The sequence below is a fragment of the Hordeum vulgare genome, chromosome 3H (genome assembly GCF_904849725.1).
Source record: "Hordeum vulgare subsp. vulgare chromosome 3H, MorexV3_pseudomolecules_assembly, whole genome shotgun sequence".
Taxonomy (NCBI): Eukaryota; Viridiplantae; Streptophyta; class Magnoliopsida; order Poales; family Poaceae; genus Hordeum; species Hordeum vulgare.
Genome location: NC_058520.1, coordinates 485,910,309 through 485,917,267, shown reverse-complemented (window position 1 = coordinate 485,917,267; position 6,959 = coordinate 485,910,309).

The window sequence follows — 6,959 nt, the reverse complement described above, 5'->3', positions numbered from 1 at the left end:
GTATCTTTTGGCATCAATATTATGAACATGTGTAGCACTACGATCGATATTCAATAAACCATTGAAGGTAATTATTCAAGCAAATAGAATAACCATTTTTCTCTTTAAATGAATAATCATATTGCAATAAACACGATCCAATCATGTTCATGCTCAACGCAAACACCAAATAACAATTATTTAGGTTTAACACCAATCCCGATGGCAGAGGGAGCGTGCGATGTTTGATCACATCAACCTTGGAAACACTTCCAACGCGTATTGTCACCTCGCATTTAGCTAGTCTCCGTTTATTCCGTAGCTTTTATTTCGAGTTACTAATCACTTAGCGACCGAACCGGTATCTAATACCCTCGTGCTACTAGGAGTACTAGTAAAGTACACATCAATATCATGTATATCAAATATACTTCTGTTGACTTCGCCAGCCTTCTCATCTACCAAGTATCTAGGGTAGCTCCGCCTTAGTGACCATTCCCCTCATAACAGAAGCACTTAGTCTCGGGTTTGGGTTCAACCTTGGGTTTCTTCATTAGAGAAGCAACTGGTTTGCCGTTTCATGAAGTATCCCTTCTAGTCCTTGCCCTTCTTGAAACTAGTGGTTTTACTTACCATCAACAATTGATGCTCCTACTTGATTTCTACTTTCGCAATGTCAAACATCGTGAATCGCTCAAGGATCATCATATCTATTCTTGATATGTTATAGTTCATAACGAATCTCTAGCAACTTGGTGCCAGTGACTTTGGAGAACCATCACTATCTCGTCTGGAAGATTAAATCCCACTTGATTCAAGCGACCGTTGCACTTAGACAATCTGAGCACATGCTCAACGATTGAGCTTTTCTCCTTTTACATTGTAGATACAGAATCTTGTCGGAGGTCTCATACCTCTCAACAAGGGCACGAGCATGAAATCCCAATTTCATCTCTAAGAACATCTCATATGTTCCGTGACGTTTAAAAACGTTTTCAGCGCCTCAATTCTAAGCCGTTAAGTATTTCACACTGAACTATCACGTAGTCATCAAAAACGTGTATGTCATATGTTCGCAACATCCACAGACGATGCTCGAGGTGCAGCGCACCGAGCGGGGCATTAAGGACATAAGCCTTCTGTGCAGCAACGAGGACAATCCTCAGTTCACAAACTCAGTCCGCAAAATTGGTACTATTATCTTTAAACTAAATTTTCTCTAGGAACATATAAAAAACAGTAGAGCTATAGCGCAAGCTACAACATAATTTGCAAAGACCTTTTTGACTATGTTCATGATAATTGAGTTTAGCTAATCATATTACTAATAACTCCCACTCAAAATATACACCCCTCTAGTCATTTGAGTGGTGCATGATCCAAATCTACTAACTCAAATCCGATCATCACATGAGTTGAGCATAGTTTCAGTGGTGAACATCTCCATGTTGATCATATCAACTATATGATTCATGCTCGACCTTTTAGTCTCTTGTGTTCCGAGGCCATGTCTGTACATGCTAGGCTCGTCAAGTTTAACCTGAGTGTTCCGCGTGTGCAACTGTTTTGCACCCGTTGTATGTGAACGTTGAGTCTATCACACCCGATCATCACGTGGTGTCTTGAAACGACGAACTGTCGCAACGGTGCACAGTCGGGGAGAACACAATTTTATCTTGAAATTTTAGTGAGGGATCACCTTATAGTGCTACCGTCATTCTAAGCAAGATAAGGTGCATAAAAGGATTAACATCACATGCAATTCATAAGTGACATGATATGGCCATGATCTTGTGCTTCTTGATCTCCATCACCAAAGTATCAACGTGATCTTCATCGTCACCGACGCCACACCATGATCTCCATCATCGTGCCGCCATCGAGGTTGTCATGCTATCTATGCTATTACTACTAAAGCTACAACCTAGCAATATAGTAAACGCATCAGCAAACACAAACGTTAGTTTAAAGGCAACCCTATGGCTCCTGCCGGTTGCCGTAGCATCGACGTGCAAGTCGATATTTAACTATTACAACATGATCATATCATACATCCAATATATCACATCATGACTTTGGCCATATCACATCACATGCATACCCTCCAAAAACAAGTTATACGTCCTCTAATTTTTTGTTGCATGTTTTACGTGGCTGCTATGGGTATCTAGTATGATCGCATCTTACTTACGCAAAACCACAATGGAGATGTGCAAATTTCTATTTAACCTCTCTCCGAGGACCGCCTCGGTCAAATCCAATTCAAGAGTTGAAGAAACAGGCACCCGCCAGTCATCTTTATGCAACGAGTTGCATGTTAGTCGATGAAACCGGTCTCTCCTAAGCGTACGAGTAGGTTGGTCCGAGCCGCTTCAATCCAACAATACTGCCGAATCAAGAAAAGACTAAGGAGGGCAGAAAATCAAACATCAACTCCCACAAAAACTTTTGTGTTATACTCGAGATTACATCTACGCTTGAACCTAGCTCATGATGCCACTGTTGGGAAAAGTTGCATGGGAAACAAAAATTTTCCTACGCACACGAAGACCTATCATGGTGATGTTCTTCTACGAGAGGGAGATCGGATCCACATACCCTTGTAGATCGATAAGCGGAAGCATTAATATATGCGGTTGACGTAGTGGTACGTCTTCACGATCCGTCCCACGAACCGTTCCACGAACCGTCTCGTGATCCATCCCGATCAAGTGCCGAACGGAGGGCACCTCCGCGTTCCGCACACGTACAGCTCGATGACGATCTCCGCCTTCTTAATCCAGCAAGGGAGACGGGGAAGTAGATGAGTTCTCCGGTAGCGTGACGGCGCGCCGGTGATGGTGACGATCTATTTTTGCAGGGCTCCGCCCGAGCTCCGCGGAAAACCGATCTAGAGGAAGAACTACGAAGTAGAGGTTTGAGTTGCACGTGGCAAAGTTGTTTCTCAAAATCCCTAAACCTCTAGTATATATAGGAGGAGGGGAGAGGCAGCCTTGGTGTGCCAAGGAAGGCCTCCTTGGGTCGGCCGAAGTGGGGGAAGGGAGGACTGAGGAGTCCTGCTCCAATTCCACTTGGATTAGGAATCCTTCTTTATTTTCCGACCTCTTTTGGATTTTCCACTTTTTCCTCATGGGATTTCCTTGGATGACTTTGTCAGCCCATTATACTTATTGCGCATCCAATAAACCCACGTGGACCCCTTGGGGCGTGGTGGGCCCACCCAGCGGGCTCCCGGAACCCATTTGTCACTCTCGGTACACTGCCGGCAATGACCAAAAACCTTCCGGAATCCAAACATTAACTTCCTATATATCAATCCTCATTTTCGGACCATTCCGGAAACCCTCGTGACGTCCGGGATCTCATCCGGGAATCCAAACTAAACTTCGGTCACCAACATATATAACTCAACTTTACCGAAACGTCACCGAACCTTAAGTGTGCAGACCCTGCGGGTTCGAGAACTATGCAGACATGACCTGAGACACTTCTCTGGTCAATAACCAACAATGGGACCTGGATGTCCATATTGGCTCCTACATATTCTACGAAGATCTCTATCGGTTGAACCTCTATGCCAAGGACTCATATAATCCTGTATACCATTCCCTTTGTCCTTCGGTATGTTACTTGCCCGAGATTTGATCGTCGGTATTACCATACCTAGTTCAATCTCGTTACCGGCAAGTCTCTTTACTCATTCCATAGTACAAGATCCCATAACTAACTCCTTAGTCACATTGCTTGCAAGGCTTGTTTTGATGTTGTATTACCGAGTGGGCCCCGAGATACCTCTCCATCACACGGAGTGACAAATCCCAGTCTTGATCCATGCCAACCCAACAGACACCTTTGGAGATACCTGTAGAGCACCTTTATAGTCACCCAGTTACGTTGCGATGTTTGATACACACAAGTTATTCCTCCGGTGTCCGGGAGTTGCATGATCTCATGGTCATAGGAACAGATACATTGACATGCAAAAAACAGTTGCAATAAACTGACACAATCATATACTACGTTTCTAGTTTGGGTCTTTTCCATCACATCATTCTCCCAATGATGTGATCCAGTTATCAAGTGACAACACTTGTCTATGGTCAGGAAACCTTGACCATCTTTGATCAACGAGATAGTCAACTAGAGGCTTACTAGGAACAATGTTTTGTCTATGTATCCACACATGTATTTGTGTTTCCAATCAATACAATTATAGCATGGATAATAAATGATTATCATGAACAAAGAAATATAATAACAACTAATTTATTATTGCCTCTAGGGCATATTTCCAACAGAAGGGTAGTTTCCCACCGATGTCATTTCCCGACTCGAGGAAGGGTTGGAAGACTCTTGGTTTTACTGCAAGGACGTCCTAGTCGGTGATGGACAGTGAGGCCTCCCGTCGTACTCGACATAGAGAGTGCAGGCGACTCCATCTCTGACCTGGTCCAAGTAGGAGAGGAAGGAGGTTGATATCTTGGTGATCACGGTGGTTGCCTTAGTACTGAAAGGCGTCAATGGGATGTTCCTTCTAGAGGTCTTCTTCTAGCTAAGGTTTTAGCCCCTGCAGGCAAGGGCTCATTCTATGTAGATGTATGAGGGTCCGACTGACTCCACGTGAACTTACTCGGAGGAGCTCGAGACAAGGGCACTGGAGGTGAAGCTTATGGGTGTCACTCCGGCGCGAGACAACCCTAGGGGGACTAGCGTGGTGGCTCCCCTCTCCATAGAGAACCTGCGAGTTGAGATAATCTTCAGTTTGTCTTATCCGAATGATCTTCTTCCTGTCGTTTAATAGTTCTTTGACTTGGGTGATTTCTTCTCAATCGAGAGAGATTCACGATGATGATTAGTGTGGTGTCGTTTATTAATCGTGCACCCATTGATGTGGCAAGCGACACCGAGCATCAGGATGGCTCGAGGGACAAAGAGTATGAAGAGGATGATGACGAGACCAACGGGGATGGTGGCGACACAGAGGACGAAGATGAGGCGGAATCCTATCCATCAAAGAACATTCCGACTAAGACCCTCTCCAATGCGTGTCAGGACCCATGGTCTCGTACGCTCAGCGCCAAGAGGCCAAGTGTCTCCTAGCGGACCGCATCGGCCCTTACAACCCATAGCTCAAGTAGAGGGCATGGTGTGTGTCGTGATTTTGTCATGGCAGATGTCCTCGTGAAAGTACTTAGTGGTGGAGCCATTGCAACTATGTGGTGAGTCAAAGGGGTTGATCGGGAATGAGAGACGAGTTTACCCAGGCTCGGCCCCTCCGATGGAGGTAAAAGCCTACGTCCTGCTTTGTGTGTATTGATTATGAAATCGATTACAAGGGTGCGGTTTCGCCTAACCTAGCTCTCGGTTAATTGTAACTTAAGTCTATCAACCCTAGACACTCGCCTTTATATACAGGTCGAGACCCTAGGTTCACAAGAGTCCGGGTCACGTTGCGACTCGTGTCCTCTTGTGTTTCTGACTTGCCTTGCTCTGTTAAGCCAGGAGACTCCTGGCGATCTCCTCCCTCGTGGGCTGTTAAGCCAGGAGACTCCTAGCGATCTCCTCCCTCGTGGGCCAAGACTTCCCATCTTCATGTCATGGGCCACTGTCGGCTCTCTTTAACGAATCGCCTTGTACCTCCTACCTTGTATCTCAAGGCCTATCTTGGGTGTGCTCGTCAAGCCGCCATCATCTTGGCCCGGCCTCGCAGGGCGGGTCATACAGCGGGATAATATCCCCAACAATAGGCCCGAGATTGGCTTGAATTTATTCATGTCAATAGTCTTTGCTTTTCCCTTGGCGGCTGATACGTCTCCAACGTATCTATAATTTTTGATGGTTTCATGCTATTAACTTGTCAAACTTTGGATGTTTTGTATGCCTTTTATATATTTTTTGGGACTAACTTATTAACTCAGTGCCAAGTGCCAGTTCCTATGTTTTCCATGTTTTTGACCCCTTTAGAGGAGGATTTTGAACGGAGTCCAAACGGAATGAAACTGCCAAAAAGATTTTTTTTCCGGAACAGAAAAAGATCGGGAAGCCGGAGAATCAGGGCACGGGGCCACCAGGGACCCCACAAGCCCTCATGGCGCGGCCAGGGGGGCACACCCCCTAGCTTGTGGGCTCCCTGAGGCTCCTTTGCCCTAGGTTTTGCGCCTATATATTCCCAAAAATTCCATAAAAAATCAGGAGATCATCGAAAGTACTTTTCCGCCGCCGCAAGCTTGTGTCTCCGCAAGATCCCATTTGGGGCACGTTCTGGTGCTCTGCCGGAGGGGGGATTCGGATACGGAGGGCTTCTTCATCAACACCATGACCTCTCCAATGATGCGTGAGTAGTTCACCATAGACCTACGGGTCCATAGGTAGTAACTAGACTACTTCTTCTCTCTGTTGGATCTCCAGTACAAAGTTCTCCATGATCTTCATGGAGATCTATCCGATGTAATCTTCTTTTGCGGTGTGTTTGTCGAGATCCGATGAACTGTGGATTTATGATCAGATTATCTATGAATCTTATTTGAGTTTCTTCTGATCTCTCTTATGCATGATTTCATATCCTTGTAATTCTCTTCGAGTTGTGGGTTTTGTTTGGCCAACTAGATCTATGATTCTTGCAATGGGAGAAGTGCTTGGGTTTGGGTTCATACCGTGTGGTGACCCCACCCAATGACAGAAGGGGTAGCGAGGCACGCATCGTGTTGTTGTCATCAAGGGTAAAAAGATGGGGTTTTCATCATTGGTTTGAGATTATCCCTCTACATCATGTCATCTTGCTTAAGGCATTACACTGTTCATCATGAACTCAATACACTAGATGCATGCTGGATAGTGATACGTCCATTTTGCATCATGTTTTGATATTGATATTTATCTCTTCTTTGGCTGTTATTTCACTTCACGGTACAATTCTTATGCCTTTTCTCTCTTATTTTGCAAGGTTTACATGAAGAGGGAGAATGCCGGCAACTGGAATT